This window comes from Schistocerca gregaria, chromosome 7 (assembly GCF_023897955.1).
Source record: "Schistocerca gregaria isolate iqSchGreg1 chromosome 7, iqSchGreg1.2, whole genome shotgun sequence".
NCBI lineage: Eukaryota > Metazoa > Arthropoda > Insecta > Orthoptera > Acrididae > Schistocerca > Schistocerca gregaria.
Window position 1 is genome coordinate 397,435,902 of NC_064926.1, and position 18,922 is coordinate 397,454,823.

General features: G+C 41.1%; 1 long non-coding RNA gene across 1 annotated transcript in view; it reads left to right on the forward strand.

Annotated features, from left to right (window-relative positions):
• LOC126281731 (uncharacterized) overlaps positions 1 to 18,922 on the forward strand; it is a 70,080-nt gene that overhangs the window by 15,980 nt on the left and 35,178 nt on the right. The window contains exon 2 of the long non-coding RNA XR_007551300.1: positions 9,861 to 10,131. This is a non-coding gene — a long non-coding RNA (uncharacterized LOC126281731). The remainder of the gene's footprint in view (positions 1 to 9,860; positions 10,132 to 18,922) is intronic.

The following is an 18,922-nucleotide window of genomic DNA, read 5'->3' on the forward strand; positions in this document are numbered from 1 at the left end:
GCACAATTACCAAATTACTACTTCGAATGTCTGTTAATTCACTACACAGTGGTGCTGATAAGCGACGCTCGTCGTCACTATTATTTCTCAGTTTACTTTGGAGCCTAGTGTTACGTTTTTCACACGCCATTATTGTCACAATATTGCACACGATAACACATAAAAGCACAATTTGAAGAGCAAAAATAAGAGAACACATTAACATAGCACTGAAAATAGTATCTAGTTAATTGCAAGCGAAGCTGCGAAATACTCGGTGCAAATCTACATGCATGCCACAACTGTTTTACTGTACAACAATGAAAAACTACAACTACAAAGGAGATTCTCTCTACAATTCCATGCTAGCAATAAACAAAATCTACACTAATTACACAAACTACAAGAAAAAATCGGAAGATTCCAGTGAGGTATCCTCGACTAAGGGTCGACATATGAAACGTCCCCTTAGAACAATTATACACAACTGTGCTTAAACTGACACACAATATTTTTAGCGCAACGCAATCTGACTTTCAATAATCGCTACAAAAGAATGGCCCTGACTAACATTAACCTATACCTTTCACAAATCACTTACCTCACAAAAAATCTTCGTTACTCGAACTACTGCAATACAGCGAGCACCACTACTGCCAGCTAAATAAAAGATTCAAACTACGGAAGGCACTAACTATTGATACGTATAGTTAGCAAATGAAAGATTTTAATAGAGAACAGTGTATTTACCTTAATAGGCAAAATATATATGATAGTTCATGACATCCAGTCTTACAAATTACAAAACTCCGCCATCTCTCTCCCCACGTCCACCACTGCTGGCGGCTCACCTCCAACTGCGCAACGCTACGCGCTGTTAGCATCCAGCTGCCGCTGCTCAACACTACAATGGCAGATAACAATGCAAACCAGCCACAGACTGCACACGGCACAGCCAGTGATTTTTATACAGAGCGCTACGTGGCGGCGGCGTTACCAATAAAAAAACCTAGACAGCCTACTTACAACCTGAGAAAATTTAACTTAATTCCGCTTTGCAGATATGCAAAGGTGCATAGTGATGGGTTAACAACTTACGGATATGCCATGCAAGAGCATCTGCCTGCTGGGGAGTTTCGATGGCTGTTGGATGAGGACATCCTCAGATTAAGTGACTTCATCATTGTGGTTGCTGATTGTGGTGAAGAACATGTTTTGGAGGCAGATTAGGGATATCCTGTTAGTTTGCATGATGCACACAGTGGTATGCTGCTATGTCCAGAACACCTAGTCCTGTGCAACGCTTCTGCAGTGGCAACTCCTTCAAGCAGACACTCTGGTAGAAGAATTATATTGATGTTAACACTGAACAGAGAGTTAACATGACGTGTGATGTTTGAGATAGATTTTTTTGAAATTAATGAATAGTGTTATTTTCCGGAAAGCAATTGGGGTATTTCAGAAACAACTGTGAAACTCCTGTAGATTACCACTGTGAGCATTATGGCGCACAAGATTGGACAACTAGGCCAAATTGTAAATGGGTCACAGTCTTTAATAAAGGATTAGTTGCTCTTAAAATGGTTGGCATTTCGATAGAGTTACAAAAACCTGTTTATGTTGGGATGTGCATATTGGACCTTACCAGACCACCCGTGTACCAATTTCACTATAAGTTTGCAAAGACGAAATTCTCTGATCGAAAGATACTTTATATGCATACAGACTCTTTCATCTCCTGGGTTAAAGGCTGTGATCCATATAAAGTGGTGAGGCACAATCCAGAAGAATTCGATGCGTTCGGATTTGTGGCCAATAATCTTTATGGGAATAGGCCTCAAAACAAGATTATTATCAGCTTGATATGTGTTTCAGACAGTGGCGTTTGTGAGTGTTAGATTCAAAACGTGTGTGTACCTTAATGAAATAGGTGCCACCCAAAGGCAGGATAAGGGCGAGTCTCCAAGGCTCTCATGAGTGATGATTAGTTGGAGTGTCTGCTTCTTGGTGAGGATTCTTCTTCTCAGCATGTGATACACCAAACGAACACTCAGTCACGAGAGCATGGGTTGTATATTGTTTCGCAATTTAAAATTGGTCTGTCACTTCATGATGACACATGAGTCATCTGTGAGGATGGGATCGCGACTCTTCCATACTCACACATTCATTTGCGTGATTGAGCGTGGGAATAGGTTTTTATCTGAAAATAGTGGGTATATGTGTGTGAGTGTACGTGTTATAGCTCTGTCAATGGTTTGTCAAAGTTATGTAAGTAGGTGTGTTTTAGTGGTTGGCTACATTTACTGCATGTAAATTCTATTCGGTTGGTGCATAACTTCATAACGTTTTTCCATTAAGTTTAATAAACACAGCACATATACATAACAAAGACTTTAATCATCAAAAATACATTCTGCGTCACTATTTACGGCAATCTGCCAACCCTGCATAACTGTTAGAGTCTGTGACTGTAGAAATCACGTGGTTTTGAGCCATGTTCAAAGCGCAATTTGATCCATAAAAGAAGTTCGTTGAAGACTGCTAGTTTGATATAGGAAAAAGTGAAAATATGAGGGTACAAGATGAGGTGAGTAAGGTGGGTGCAGAATGACTTCCCAACCCAAATCCTGTATAGTTTTTTTTGTCACTTCATGCAGTCTTCCTATTCGTTGTTCTTGGATTGCGTCTGCAAGACGTCTCATTTGTTGACAATATATGTTAGCAGTGATAGTTACACATTGCAGAAAAATTCGTACTACATCACGCCGTCACTGCTCCACCTGATGCATAACATTGTCTTATGCAGGTAAGTGCAGACCTGTGTAAAGGGAGTTGCTGCTTTGTATGGCTCAACCATTACTTTCTTATCCTTACGTTAGCATAAAAACATAACTTCTCGTCACCATTAACAATACATGATAGGGGTGGTCGGTGTTATTCACGGGGTACTGACGACGAGCAAACAGATATGCACCCAATGATTTTTATGATTTAGACTTAGAACATGTGGTACCAGACCGCACGAGTTTTGAACCTTCCCCATTGCAAGCAAACGTCAGACAATGGTGACGTAATTACAAGTCATTACATTTGCCAGTTCTCGATTAAACTGACGCGGATCATTTTGGATTAATGTGTTTAAACGAAACACTGAAGGTCTTCCTGAATGTGGAGAGTTACTAATATTAAATCGCTCCTGCTTAGAAAGAGAAAACCATTTTATTACTATGCTCCGTCCAATGGCAATATTCCCCATACACAGCACAAATGTTTCTGGTTTTCTCCGATACTGTCATCCTTCCATGCAACTCAAACAGAAAAATATGTCGGAAATGTTCCGATCTCTCCACATGGTAGTCCATTTTCTAGCGTTCGCAGCTCCACTTAGTATCTGCAGATGAAAAAAGGACAATATTTACGCTCAAATAGCATCAGTGAACTACAAATAAAACAGTCACTGAAGAAATCCATAGCAGCCAGAATACTAGCATGTAAAACAAAAACGCAAAAAACTTGCACACCAATCTAATATATAAACTGTATGTAGTATGACCATGTGTGTGTGTGTGTGTGTGTGCGTGTGTTTTGTATTTTGTGTATAGTTTTCTCTTCATCTGCTGCTACCCATTCCAGAATTATTAGGGTGTATATTTTTTATTCATCTCCCATTTTGTCTAAAATGCTAAGTCTATTATCAAAGAATCCCTCATACTGTATCAAAGAAGATTCTCTTTAATATTGTATCACAAAGAAATGACGTTTATTTGAGACAGCCATGGGATGTGTAGTTGTGTAAAAAATGTTTCTAGTGATATGAAATGTATCTCTGTTATTGTTTTTCTAGTCATTAAATCATCCACCAAAGGAAAAGTTTCTGTGTAGTAACTAATCAACGCTATGTGTCTATGTTCAAACGAATTATTGTCTATCTAATGAATAAACCAGAAAATTATCAACTACTCTCTTGGCCTTTATAGAGAAAAACTATCTATTTCATATTTTTGGACAGTTCAGCTGCATGTAAAAATACGCAAGCATTATATAAATTAGAGTCTGTTGGTAATGGAGGCAGACTATTTTTTTCTTTCAGTGCATGTACACTACTGACAGGTACACCCAGCACTGAATCTTTAAATGAAATAAAATACCAAAATTTCATTCTTACAGGTCGTTTAATTTCTCTCTTAATTTCTGATAATATTGTGGGGAAGATAAACATATGTAAGTTTCCCACATTTCTTTGTCTGCACCAAGTACCAGTGCTGTACCATACATGCTTAATACAGCACCACGACACATTAAAGTTTCTTGTGAATACATCTTCAGAAACCTACTCATTAGGCAGCTTTGAAAGAGTGTACCAAACGTTACCAAAAATTTCGTGAACATAATCCCATGAGCCAATATGGCCATTCACTGCCCACTGTATTGCTTAACTTATGTACATCAAGTTTCTGAATGTCGCTTCCTGTGAAGAGGTGTGCTCTAATCTGTCCTCATCACTGATAATTTTAGTTGTTTTCAGTCACTGTCACACACTGAGTGGCACCTCAGTAACTCAGGGTGTGCACTTTTATCATTTAACAGAGAATCTACATTCGAGAAATCATCACATATCTCCCATCACTCGTATGATGAAAGAATAACGATCTTACTGCATACTGAGGATTTTCAAACACCATTAGAGTACTGAACTCATGACCAGACGACATCCACCCAACTATACGTATGCTACCTCTCATGTTTAGACTGTACATAACCATGAATACAAACACTTTAAATTATGAGTATCCCACTGTCATCACATGTATGGTGGTGCAAATGCAGGTAATAGTGATAACTCACGATCATAGGAGTACAGTTATTTTATATCATTCTGTGATGTGTCACTGGTTGGCCACTGCTGCTGCTGCTCGTGTGTTGGAGGCTAAAAGATGAAACAGGTGGTGTGAACCTAAAGTCTGACGAATCGCGGAAAATTGAACGGTTCCCATAAATTAGTCTGGTTAACTACGTTATCGTAGGGAGTGTGTGGTATTGCAGGACAAAGAAAATATTACTAAATGGCAAATAATAATAGTAATGCAAGACATGGAGGAACTGATACTTATATTCGAATGAAAGAGTTTTCTTCATTTTATTCTCCTCGCACTCAGTGGATTACCTCTGACACTCCATAGTGGCGGTGCCATGCTCAAGTGAGGTACAGGTTAAGAACGACAGTTTCAGGATGCTTGAGGCTCTAAGAAGGGCAGGGGCAGTGGGAAATGGGGGAACAATAGAAGACACTGCAACAGTGATGGTGGGGGACAGTGTACACTACACCAGTGGGAGAGAAGAGACGTCACTTTTGGGTGATGACACCTGGGTAAACGCGAACGTAAGTGTGCTTCAAGGGCACCATCTTGGCTGCAAATTATGGTAATTATAATGACAGTTATGGACCATTAAATTCAACGATAATGCAGTTATTGCTGATTAACTACATCCTAAATAAGCAAAACAAGAGCTGAAGTGAAATGTTTGTTTATATAAAGGTCACTAAATTAGGCTAGGGAAACTGGCCAGTATGTTTATTTAAGGAGAACAATACGTCACATTCAGGTAGAATTGGTATGCCCCTACTGCCACAAACCTTCACAAATACATCAAGTGCTTGTGTCATGCAGAATCCACACTACAATGTATGTAGGAGGTATAGCAATGCGCTATTTTGCAGATCTTCACTTGATGCAAGTTAAATAATAATACTGTCATATACCAAGAAGTGTGTGGTCCTTTCAGTCCCTATGCAGTTACTACTTATTTCATTCCCTTAAAGTCTGTCGTTATTGTGTGTGGAACTCTAAACAGAGAAACCTTCCTACATGAATGTGTCAAGCAGTAACAATAGATTTCCTATATTGGAATGCTATAGGTATCACATTCCGGATGACTGGGAGACCAGAATGCATCCAGTTCTAAATGCAAAGCAGGGCTAACTCTGAATTCATATAGCTGGTTTTGGTGGGTGTCTAGCCCAAACAATTGTCAACCTGCATTCCAAACTGTGTTTCAGGGCATAGTGACACGAACACCTTGTGAACAGCAACATGTAATGGTGAAAGTTAGATGACACATCCTGCTGGATGCAGGAAGCCAGCAGGGCACACTATCTGACATCATGTCATGCCTGGTGATAGGGGGAGTTGCTACCATATCATATGTGGCTTGCAGGTCAGTGTGACACAGCAGACTATGGTTGGGCAATGCAGTGTGAGGCATTAAGTTGGCATCTATCAATGAAGGATTGTGAGCAAACTTTACAGAATTACAAGTTTGTTTGTGTGGCCATCCTCTGCAGCAAGCATATACATACTTGTTTTGTAAATAAAACTGCTTTTTCCTACTGCTACTTAAATTATTTGTTCCATATGCGTTCCCCCTTTCCTTGTTCTAAGGCATCGTCAGTGGGATCTGTAACGATACAGTCATGTTCGTTTTAGATTATTAAACAGTTCATGTCACGATTTTCTCTAGTGGTTTGTTGTGGTCATCTTCTCTTAGGTGTTCTGCAAATGTGGAGTGGTTTGTCCTATGTTTCCACACTCTCATGTGTTCTTTGTATCTGAAATCAAATGTTCCACCTGTTTGTACTATGTATCTGCCTTAACAAGTGTTTCACTATAGTTTATATATACCTACTTCTGGTATATTAATCTGTTTTTGTCAGTTTTGGGGTGTACAGAATTGTCTACTGTGTATGCTATGTTTATTCCCTGTCTTTTGAAAACGTTGGTGATTTTATGGGTGAGTTTGTGTTTGTTTGTCATTGTGTACCATCTTGTGTTTCTTTTTTTTATGAAAGACAAAGAACAATACATTGAGAAAACACAAGAATTCATCTCACAAAATAACAATACAAAATTAAAATAAGACCATCAAACAGATTCAGACAAAAGTAAAAATTACTCTGAAAAACATTGAAATCGTACTGGATAACACAGAGAAAAGAAAGTTGACACAGATCAGTCACACTGCATCTGTCCTTCAGAGCCAACCAAAAATCCATAAACTGAATCTCTCTGTGAGGCCTATACTTACAAGTTTGCGGGATACATGCTAAAACTACTGTCTGAAATATTTCAAAGTACAAGAAGACAGAACCATTAAAAACACTACACAGATAATACAACAAATAAAGGCTATAAAAATCGCAGACACAGCAACACTCTACTCATTTGATATAGAAAGCATATATTCCAACATACCAGTACCAGAAACAATAGAAATCATAGATAAGAACCTGAAAACTTATATTCAACTCCACGATGAGCAGATTAAAGAAACACACACATTAATAAAGCTCATAACAGAACAAAATTACTTCCAAAACAATAATGAAATTTATTTACAACAAGATGGATTACCAATGGGGTCCCCAGTTTCAGGAGCCTTAGCAAATATTTTTGTAAACCACATTGAACAGATCATTTTCACAAAAATAGTAGCAAAAGAATACATCATATATATTGGTTCACGTATAAGGATGACATCTTTTACTTAATAGATGAACCACAAACAAACATTGAAAAACTACATACTGCCATCAACAAGATCCATAAAAGTATAAAATTCACAATTGAAAGAAAACAGAACAACCAAATTAACATTCTGAATATAACAATCAAAAACCAAAACATTAAGCATATGTTTGAAATTTACCATACACCCACAGCAATGGACATTATCATTCCTCAGTCCTTGAACCACTCGCACTCTTGAAAGCAAGCAGCACTTCGACACATGCTCCATAGACTGAAGACAGTACCACTCACCAAAGAAAGCTATCAAAAAAACTGGACATAATAATGCAGATAGTGTGCAAAGTAATGGTTACGATAATAACATAGTCACAAAGCTAAACAACAAAATTAAAAATGAAATAAAAGCAGAAAGCTCCAAACCACAGACAACAACACAACAGGACCTAACACAAACATGCCGTCCCATAACAACTACACAGAATAATCAGAAAAAAATGAAAGGAAACACAAGATGTTACACAGTGACATATAAACACAAACTCACCCATAAAATCACCAACATTTTCAAAAGACAGGGAATAAACATAGCACACACAACAGACGATTCTATACACCCCAAAACTGACAAAAACAGATAAATATACCAGAAAGCAGGTATATATCAACTACAGTGTAACACTTGTTAAGGCAGATACATAGGACAAACAGGTGGAAAATTTTATGTCATACAAAGAACGAACAGGTGGAACATTTTATGTCATACAAAGAACACATCAGAACCTGGAAATATAGGTCAAATCACTCCACATTTGCAGAACAGCTAAGAGAACATGACCACAAACCAACCACTAGAGAAGATGAGATGAAAATAACTAGAATCAACAATAACAAACACCTCCTAATCTTGCAAGAAAATTACCACATACAGAAAAACAAAGCAGAAAGGAAAACCCTGTTGAATGACCAAGTACACATGCCAAGCAATTCATTATTTGCACTAATAGATAAAATAATAGAATAATGCACCCAAAGAGGATTAATATAATAATACTATCCACTACAATAATAATACCACCCAACATCTTTACACGCACTTATCCATGAAGTCCTCCACAGAATATTGAAACAAAAAGTCAAATCAGCTGTCACCAAAGCTTTCAACCATTCGCTAACAGCTGCTAGTACAATACCATACAATTTAAACCACCAACCTCCCAAAAAAAGTGCTCGTCGCCTCTCTCTCTCTCCTTTTCGTACATACACACACGGTATAAAAATCATGAATAGAGCCGGCCGCGGTGGCCGTGCGGTTCTAGGCGCTCCAGTCCGGAGCCGCGCTGCTGCTACGGTCGCAGGTTCGAATCCTGCCTCGGGCATGGGTGTGTGTGATGTCTTTAGGTTAGTTAGGTTTCAGTACTTCTAAGTGCTAGGGGACTGATGACCACAGCAGTTGAGTCCCATAGTGCTCAGAGCCAATCATTAATAGAAGTTAGTCTTGAACATATACTTCGTTAGGTTGACTACAAGTAGGCAGACAGGCCAAAGAGGAGGAAACACGTAATGGAGTTGCAATATTTACGTTGTGAAAAGCAGTGTCCGGCGAAATAGTTATATCGAGTGGCAAAGGAACAATGGTACACCACAAAAAGGAGGAGAAACATGGTGAACAGTGTGAAGAAGGTCAGAATGCAAAGTTGTGCTTATATGTCAGTAAGAGAGTGGTAGTGCGACCTCCAGACCAAATGTGAGGAAACGCAGATCAGTGAAGCGGAACTAATTACTTTTTTGCAAAAAATATCGTGACGTGAGCTATTTAATAATCTAAAACTAATAAAACTGTATCGTTAGAGATCCCACTGATGATGCCTTAGAACAAGTTAAGGGGAAACGCGTATGGGATAAATAAATTAAGTAGCAGCAGGAAAAGGCAGTTTTATTTACAAAACAAGTATTTACAGAATTAAGTGGTGGCAACATGAGATCTGTGTTTGAACTGGTGCAACGTTTTTAAAGAAATGAAATTCCAGTGTTTACCTCCCACATTTCTACCCAGCAACTCGTGACGGTGCCAAATATTTGACAGTCATACAGGTTTAAATGTAGCTTTTGTTCAAGATATTTCGGTGTCGATACGTTCCTGTAGACAAGAGCATCGGCAGCGAACATTAGGGAGTGTGGCCGATGCTATTTTACTTTCCACCGAACATTCGCTGTCCTGTATAGTCTACTGTGTTCCATCAATTCATGTGGTATACCTTGCTGTGAGTGTTCCACAAATTTTGAATTACTTTCGTTCTGCTCTCACCAACATGCCCATTACTCAAACATAACAGGCATGTTGTTTGTCAACAGGTGACATGCCGCTGCGTGTTTTCACTGTGGGACTGAGAATCCTAGCGGCCTACGTGACAGCCACAGGCATCTTAAGCCTGGTCCCGACCATGGTTCGCACCTACCTCCGGCAGCGGCGACCCAGTTCACTGATGGCCGGCCATGTGAACCGCACACTCTTTGGGGTGCTGCTAATGCTCCTCTGCCTTGGCGTGGGTGTTGAAACAGGTGGCTTGATGGTGATACTCGTGGGAGTCTACCTGATGTCCACAGGGATCTTCCGGCTGGCCAGGTACACAACACGTGTGCTGTTTCGCGTATGCTCCATGCTCTTCGTAGCATTACTTCTGCTTCTCGCGCTCGGAGTACATGTTGTAAATGGTGGCCGGCCTGCGTGGGAGTTCACAGTGATGGTGAGCGTCATGGTGGCCTACAGGGCGGCGAAGGGCACCTTGCAGCTGAACAGGGACTCAGGGCCATTCGGGATGATCCTCGTGATCATTGGTCTCGGCTTGCACATCGTAACTATGGGGATGGAACGTGGTGTCGTGCAGGTTTAATATGGTAGGTGTTAGTAGACTCCTCTTGTTAAGTTCCCAATTTATTTAAGTGACAATACTTCAACACTTTCTTAAATCAACAGAATTTTTAATTCTAACTCATTTGTTTGTACACCAAATTTTACTGTGAAGGACACCACGTCTAAAACTGATATTACATATGATGATTTAGGCCGGCCGCGGTGGTCTAGCGGTTCTAGGCGCTCAATCCGGAATCGCGCGACTGCTACGGTCGCAGGTTCGAATCCTGCCTCGGGCATGGATGTCTGTGATGTCCTTAGGTTAGTTAGGTTTAAGTAGTTCTAGGTTCTAGGGGACTTATGACCACAGATGTTGAGTCCCATAGTGCTCAGAGCCATTTTTTTGATGATTTAGTTCTAAGTTGGTGCCCTTTTATTTATCAACAATAGTGGAGGACTTAGTTAGTGCTGATGTATACGCAACTCCAAATACAGCTTGAGTCAAAAAGGACTTTACAACTTTGGAATGATATAGAAATGTATTAGAACTACTTACAGAATAGATAGATGTGTCATTTTGTAAGAAACAACCCGAAGCTTCAATAAAAGCATCAAGTGTAATTTTGGTTCGATGCCACTACCACTTGTGATGTGGCAAACATCCCACCAGCAATCAATTTCTTCCCACACTCGTTGCAGCGAATCAGATGTAACGTCCAACAGCAGTGTAGATTTGATTTCTCAGGTCAGCCACATTGTTTGCTACGGGAAGAACAAACACATAGTCTTTAATGAAATGTGGCGTTGATTTTTGTGGGCTGTGGGTAAAGCTCTCCCTAACCTGCTCAACATATTCATCAACATGCTGGTGACCTAATGTTTACCATGTCGCAGTGAACAACCCGTCTGCACAGTGTTCTTATGCCAAGAGTAAATTGCAGGCCTGCTTGGAGGCTCTTTAGCGAATTCGGTGCAAATGTTACGCCGAACAGTTGTTGCAGAGTTAGTATCATGAAACCAAAACACGTAACAAGCACGGACCTACTAGCGAAAACATCCATTTTAAGTGTGCACTACGCTGGCGCTCTTGGTGGCAAGATGGGGTGCTGATGAACTACACGAACAGCTTGAAGCTGTTTGCTGCAAAATGATACATCTACCGATTCTGTAAGTTATCTCAGTAAATTTCTATATCATTCCAAAGCTATAAAGTACTTTTTGACATAACCTGTATTTCTTTGCTTCTGGAGGTTTAGTTGTTCTTAGTGGGGTGGGGAAAGTGATGTCAAAGGAAGGAAGGTGGGAATTGCAGTGGAAGACTGCATAACATTGTGTTTAACTGGCTTGATAAGTATGCAGATTTTTCGAGCCTCTGATGAGGACAAGCTGGAAAGTTTATGGCCTAACAGAGACTTGAAATATCCTTCTTCTTCAAGCATTCTCCTTGATAGCTGAAGTCAGATGCAATCATTACATCTACAACGTCGTTACATTTATAGGGCTTTCAAAGTAGTCATGTAGTGTGCATCTGGACAAAGGGATGTACTGGAAGCCTTGATGCGTAACTGGAGTGCTGTCCAACATTGTACTAACCATTGAAGTGAACAATCCAGCGCAAAAATGATGTGTTGTTGTTGTGGTCTTCAGTCCTGAGACTGGTTTGATGCAGCTCTCCATCTACTCTATCCTGTGCAAGCTTCTTCATCTGCCAGTAACTACTGCAACCTACATCCTTCTGAATCTGCTTAGTGTATTCATCTCTTGGATTCCCTCTACGATTTTTACCCTCAACGCTGCCCTCCAGTGCTAAATTTGTGATCCCTTGATGCCTCAGAACATGTTCTACCAACCGGTCCCTTCTTCTTGTCAAGTTGTGCCACAAACTCCTCTTCTCCTCACTTCTCTTCAATACTTCATCATTAGTTACGTGATCTACCCATCTAATCTTCAGCATTCTTCTGTAGCACCACATTTCGAAAGCTTCTATTATCTTCTTGTCCACACTATTTATCGTCCATGTTTCACTTCCATACATGGCTACACTCCATACAAATACTTTCAGAAACGACTTCCTGACACTTAAATCTGTACTCGGTGTTAACAAATCTCTCTTCTTCAAAAACGCTTTCCTTGCCATTGCCAGTCTACATTTTATATCCTCTCTACTTCGACCATCATCAGTTATTTTGCTCCCCAAATAGCAGAACTCCTTTACTACTTTAGGTGTCTCATTTCCTAATCTAATTCCCTCAGCATCACCCGACTTAATTCGACTACATTCCATTATCCTCGTTTTGCTTTTGTTGATGTTCATCTTAAACACATTTAAATCAATGCATCTGCTAGTGAGTCATCATGAACCCATCGAATGAGATGAAGATATCAGTCACTACTTTACAAGGTGAAGATGCACCTCTCTTTTGCTGGGGCACTTTGTCAAAGGTGTGTTCCATCTTGGTTTCTTATGGTAGGCACCTTACATTAACGTTAGTTGTAATTCATATTTGGTTTCTTTTTGTAATACAATCCGCTATGTTTACTCTTTATCAATAAAGTTGTTGCGTATTAGTCTGCATTATTTCCAACATTTTTATGTCGACTACAGTGGTGGAAAGACGTAGAAGGTCGCACTATACACGCTGTCACAGCTTCTTCCCATAGCTATGCTGGAGAGAGAAACAGCAACAGAAACACAACGGTTACGGTATTATGCAGACACTATATCGTGGCAGTTTTAGGTGGGTAGTGTTTTGAACTATGGTTGATTAGGATACTGGTACAGAAACACTGCCAACCGCCACAAACAATTACGCTATAGCCACTACCAAGTACTGTGTGTACTCTAGTTCGCATTGTGATGTGGATTTCTTGTTTCTTTCATCTTACTTTGACACAAGTGAAGAGACTAATTATGGTGCATAAAGGGATTCCAAAGCGAGTCTCATCACAACAAAACGAATCAGCGATCCCTATGAGCGTTATGAAAGTTCTGCTTTCGTGGAAGCACAGAAGACGGACGTAGGATGGCGGCCCTACGAGAGGGAGGCGGGGTTAATTGTCCCGCGCCACTCCTCTCCCCTTGGTTAGTCTAAGTTCTCGTTTGTTTACGGTCGCGACCGATTGCCTCAGAATACTGTTCACATAATACGCACACCAGCCCAAATGCGCCATTACACAAGAAAAAGAAAGCTTTTCGTACTGACTATACGTAAGTCTAGATTTGCTGTACAAATGTCCTTTCTGACAGCTTTATAGATACGTACCACTACTGTCAATGTATAACCCTTTCGCCATGCAAATTTGCATTAAATGAAAAGTTCTTGTACGCCTACATAACATTAATTCCTTCTTTAAAGTAAATAATTCGAAGTGCTTAACCTACGCATTAACATTTGTGATTTCTTGTATTTCAGTTCAATAAAACATTTAGTAACCAAAAAAAAAAAAAAAACGTAACTAGGAGGTAAGAGTACCTTACTGCTATGCACAAGATCCACGTTCAGTTCTCAGTACTGCCCGGGATTTTTCCATGGTGGGATGATTGGATGGGGCTGTACTCATCCCCATGATGCCAACTGCGGAGCTATATGGGTGAGATGTCACGGCTCCAGGGCTGGGTAGCTGACAACGGCTGGGAGAGTGGTGTGCGGATCCATGCCTCTCGATACCGACACAGAATGACGCCACTGACAAAGGATAACACGGCGTCAGAATCGTTACGTGGCATTAGTGGCTGCTAAAATATATTTGCAGTGGTTTAGTTCTTTGATGAATTGTAGCACTCATTTCAACTGTTTTTGGTAACAGCTGCCAGCACCAGAAGGCGTCAAAACGCTGCACAATATTAACAGAAAGACAGCTCAGGAGACAGCAAATATTACGTGGTTAACAAATATGATTAATGAGTAAGCAATTTTTCTTCTTCAGGACCACCAGCACAATATATGTCTGATAATGATATGATTATTAGAACAGATGCTTCCAAAAAGCTACTTATAACAACAAATCTTTATTTACGACAGGCTGTTTCGGCTTTTATCGCCATCGTCGAGTACCTACGAATACAATTTTGGTGAGAAAGTTTATAAATGTGGATGACACTTACATTAAAGTGAATACATTGTACTCAAGTCTGGACTGATGTGACGCCCATACTACGTCGTTCGTGAACTGTCTTATAACGGCCATTGTTTGAATAAGATGGTAATGACGTAATATATTGAAAATAAAACTTTAATTACGGTGTGACAGAAGATCGACAGTTCCATTCTCTATGTTTAGAAAGATCATGCAGATGAACAGCGATATTATTTCATTAACTAGAATCTGTTGCGATGTGATAACCCAGGCATATATATAATTGCATGCGGCAGTAGTAATAGCTTGTACATTCGCCGAACAGGAAGACATTTTAATGTGAGATGTAAGGAACACGTTAGAAAGAGCAAAAATAATCAGACTAGCTTCTTTCTACACTTCAAAAATCAAAACCACGCTGCTGATACGACCGAAAATACACTCCGGATTCTACACAAATACCAAAAGTTTTACAATGAAGATTTTTGAAGAATTGGAAACTCATATGCACACGAGGAAATATCCATAAGAAATATTAAACGAGCATGCAGAATTCAGACGCCAGTACTACTTCAAAAACTTTATTGCACTTTTAACGCGAAAATGGATCAATCGGAAGCAACATACGCAATAACCACAGATAAAAATGGCTCAAATGGCTCTGAGCACTATGGGACTTAACATCTGAGGTAATCAGTCCCCTAGAACTTAGAACTACTTAAACCAAACTAACATAGGGACATCACACACATCCATGCCCGAGGCAGTATTCGAACCTGCGACCGTAGCGATCGCGCGGTTCCAGACTGTTGCGCCTAGAACCGCTCGGCATCTCCGGCTGGCGACCACAGATAATAGTACCAATTGCCATGGAGGTAAAAAATAGAATGAAGGTGGCACTACAGATTTACGCTGTACCTTGTTTGAAGCCAGAGTGGTTGGGGCGTGCCGCCATTTTAAGTAGCCCAAAACATTAGCAGACTACCGTTTACGATTTACTTCTTGGTCGCTATTCCCACCCTGTGCGCGCAACAGCTGTTGTATATAACGAAGTTACACTTCTTACATGAACAATATAGTGTAAGGAAGGCAATTTCGAACGTTTTTCTGTTCTTGAGTACGTCTTTGCTCTAGTAACACGACATATTTGACCTCCTTAACTTGCCTTTTGCTGCAATATTTCGGGTAACCAGAAACTGAAGGAAGTGATATGAAAAGAATGCTTTCGTAATTCAATTTATTCCACTTTTACTATGTTTGTATCGATAGCAAGTGAAACTCGAACTCCGAAGCCCATGCTTGTTTGATTATTGGTTCTGCATTGCTTGTTCGTTACTTTTACAGCTTCAACTCGTATGCACAACATTTTTAGTGTTCATGTTAGCAAAAACCTTACCTACGTGTTCTTTCTAGCCCATAAACGTGTGCAATGAGGTAAGAAGCAAGGCATGTTACCGTGTCTTGTGCATAGCAACAAACTGAATAATTATTGAAATGTCAAAGAAACAGAACTGCATAGAGGTATACTTCCACGCAGAATAGAGTTCTTGTTTTATTAAACTGTCAGTGCATTAGTCTCACTGCCGTCACACCCGTCTTCTCTTTTTAAAATCTTAGCTGCGACGCATCGTTCAATGTGCGGCCAACTTTCTCAGCAAAAAAGATATAATTTTTGAAACATCTACCAGCATTATGGAATGCTATAAAACGCTGAAGACCCCTTAAATGGATATTTTGCTTTAAGATGTATGTGAGTAACTGTTTCGTAATGATAGCCTAACATGTGTAAGATGTAGGCCTACCTTTCCAACTGTAGCCTGTTTGCTTTCTTTCCCAGAATATTTCTCGCCAGTAATTCAGTCAGTTTGCCAGAAATAACCGAATCTAGCACAATTAGACTGTACGTCTACTTGCACCATCTGCTTGATTTTACCTATGAATTTAATTTTAAGGTATTCAATGTATATGAGTCTATACCATGCTTTGTGATATACCAGTAATACTTACTTAGTTTCATGCTCCATGTATCATTTGCACGATAAATCATATTGATATGTAAAAATATTATGATACACTCCTGGAAATTGAAATAAGAACACCGTGAATTCATTGCCCCAGGAAGGGGAAACTTTATTGACACATTCCTGGGGTCAGATACATCACATGATCACACAGACAGAACCACAGGCACATAGACACAGGCAACAGAGCATGCACAATGTCGGCACTAGTACAGTGTATATCCACCTTTCGCAGCAATGCAGGCTGCTATTCTCCCATGGAGACGATTGTAGAGATGCTGGATGTAGTCCTGTGGAACGGCTTGCCATGCCATTTCCACCTGGCGCCTCAGTTGGACCAGCGTTCGTGCTGGACGTGCAGACCGCGTGAGACGACGCTTCATCCAATCCCAAACATGCTCAATGGGAGACAGATCCAGAGATCTTGTTGGCCAGGGTAGTTGACTTACACCTTCTAGAGCACGTTGGGTGGCACGGGATACATGCGGACGTGCATTGTCCTGTTGGAACAGCAAGTTCCCTTGCCGGTCTAGGAATGGTAGAACGATGGCTTCGATGACGGTTTGGATGTACCGTGCACTATTCAGTGTCCCCTCGACAATCACCAGAGGTGTACGGCCAGTGTAGGAGATCGCTCCCCACACCATGATGCCGGGTGTTGGCCCTGTGTGCCTCGGTCGTATGCAGTCCTGATTGTGGCGCTCACCTGAACGGCGCCAAACACGCATACGACCATCATTGGCACCAAGGCAGAAGCGACTCTCATCGCTGAAGACGACACGTCTCCATTCGTCCCGCCATTCACGCCTGTCGCGACACCACTGGAGGCGGGCTGCACGATGTTGGGGCGTGAGCGGAAGACGGCCTAACGGTGTGCGGGACCGTAGCCCAGCTTCATGGAGACGGTTGCGAATGGTCCTCGCCGATACCCCAGGAGCAACAGTGTCCCTAATTTGCTTGGAAGTGGCGGTGCGGTCCCCTACGGCACTGCGTGGGATCCTACGGTCTTGGCGTGCATCCGTGCGTCGCTGCGGTCCGGTCCCAGATCGACGGGCACGTGCACCTTCCGCCGACCACTGGCGACAACATCGATGTACTGTGGAGACCTCACGCCCCACGTGTTGAGCAATTCGGCGGTACGTCCACCCGGCCTCCCGAATGCCCACTATACGCCCTCGCTCAAAGTCCGTCAACTGCACATACGGTTCACGTCCACGCTGTCGCGGCATGCTACCAGTGTTAAAGACTGCGATGGAGCTCCGTATGCCACGGCAAACTGGCTGACACTGACGGCGGCGGTGCACAAATGCTGCGCAGCTAGCGCCATTCGACGGCCAACACCGCGGTTCCTGTTCGTGTCCGCTGTGCCGTGCGTGTGATCATTGCTTGTACAGCCCTCTCGCAGTGTCCGGAGCAAGTATGGTGGGTCTGACACACCGGTGTCAATGTGTTCTTTTTTCCATTTCCAGGAGTATATATTGATATGATATATTGACATCATTCTTTTTGTAAATATGCCTCGGTGCTGATCATTTATTAGTTTTTACGTTTTTTAATTAAAGACAGACAGATGTTAGTAAATCCTACCCATCATCGTTCCCACATTACAGTTTTAGCCAACTACAGCTTATCTCCGTCTGCTAAAGAGATACAATGAAGTAGTGAGGCAATAACTTTCCTTAAGCTCGAACACCAGTCAACTGAAAAATCTACGTCAATACAAAGCATAATAATAAAAATCAAAGAGTAAAGCAGATCGTTCATGTGCTCGTCGCCACAGAATAATGCTGCGTTTCACTGCTCATTGTAGATGTTTTTCTCCCACACAGTAATAGATAATCTTCCGCAGTATTCGAGGAGTTCTCAAAGAGAATCGTGTTCAGTTTAGTTTCAAATATTGCTTTGCTGTGTGTCCGGGATTTTACATCAATAGGTAAGTGATCAAAACTTTTGGTTACAGCATTGTGAACACCTGTTTGTGCTACAGACAACCTCAATATGGCGTAGTGAACGCCATTTTTTCTTCTGGTACAGTAATTAAGTACATCGTCGTTCCTGTTGAAGTGCAGTGGATTACTTACAACAAACGTCATGAGGGAATAACTATACTGTGAAACGGATGGATTTGTACTCACATGCCGAGCACAAGGCAGGCACAACGAAAAGTGTGTTGACATAAATTTTCTGCCAAAGCCTTCCTCAGAAAGGAAGCTCAGCATAGATACGCATTCATTTAATCACACACATAAAACTCACGCACGTAAGACCGCTGTCTCCGGCTGTTCTAGACAGTTTTTTAAAGGAGGAGGAAGTGGGAACAATGAATAATAATTAACGGCGTGAAGAATTTAGGGCATGAAATCCTGCCCCAACAATCAGCGCGGTTACGTAACCGTGAGTTATGTGGGGACAAGACCGTTGATACAGCGTGGCATGGATGTCAGAGCCTTTGCTACTTGGAAGGC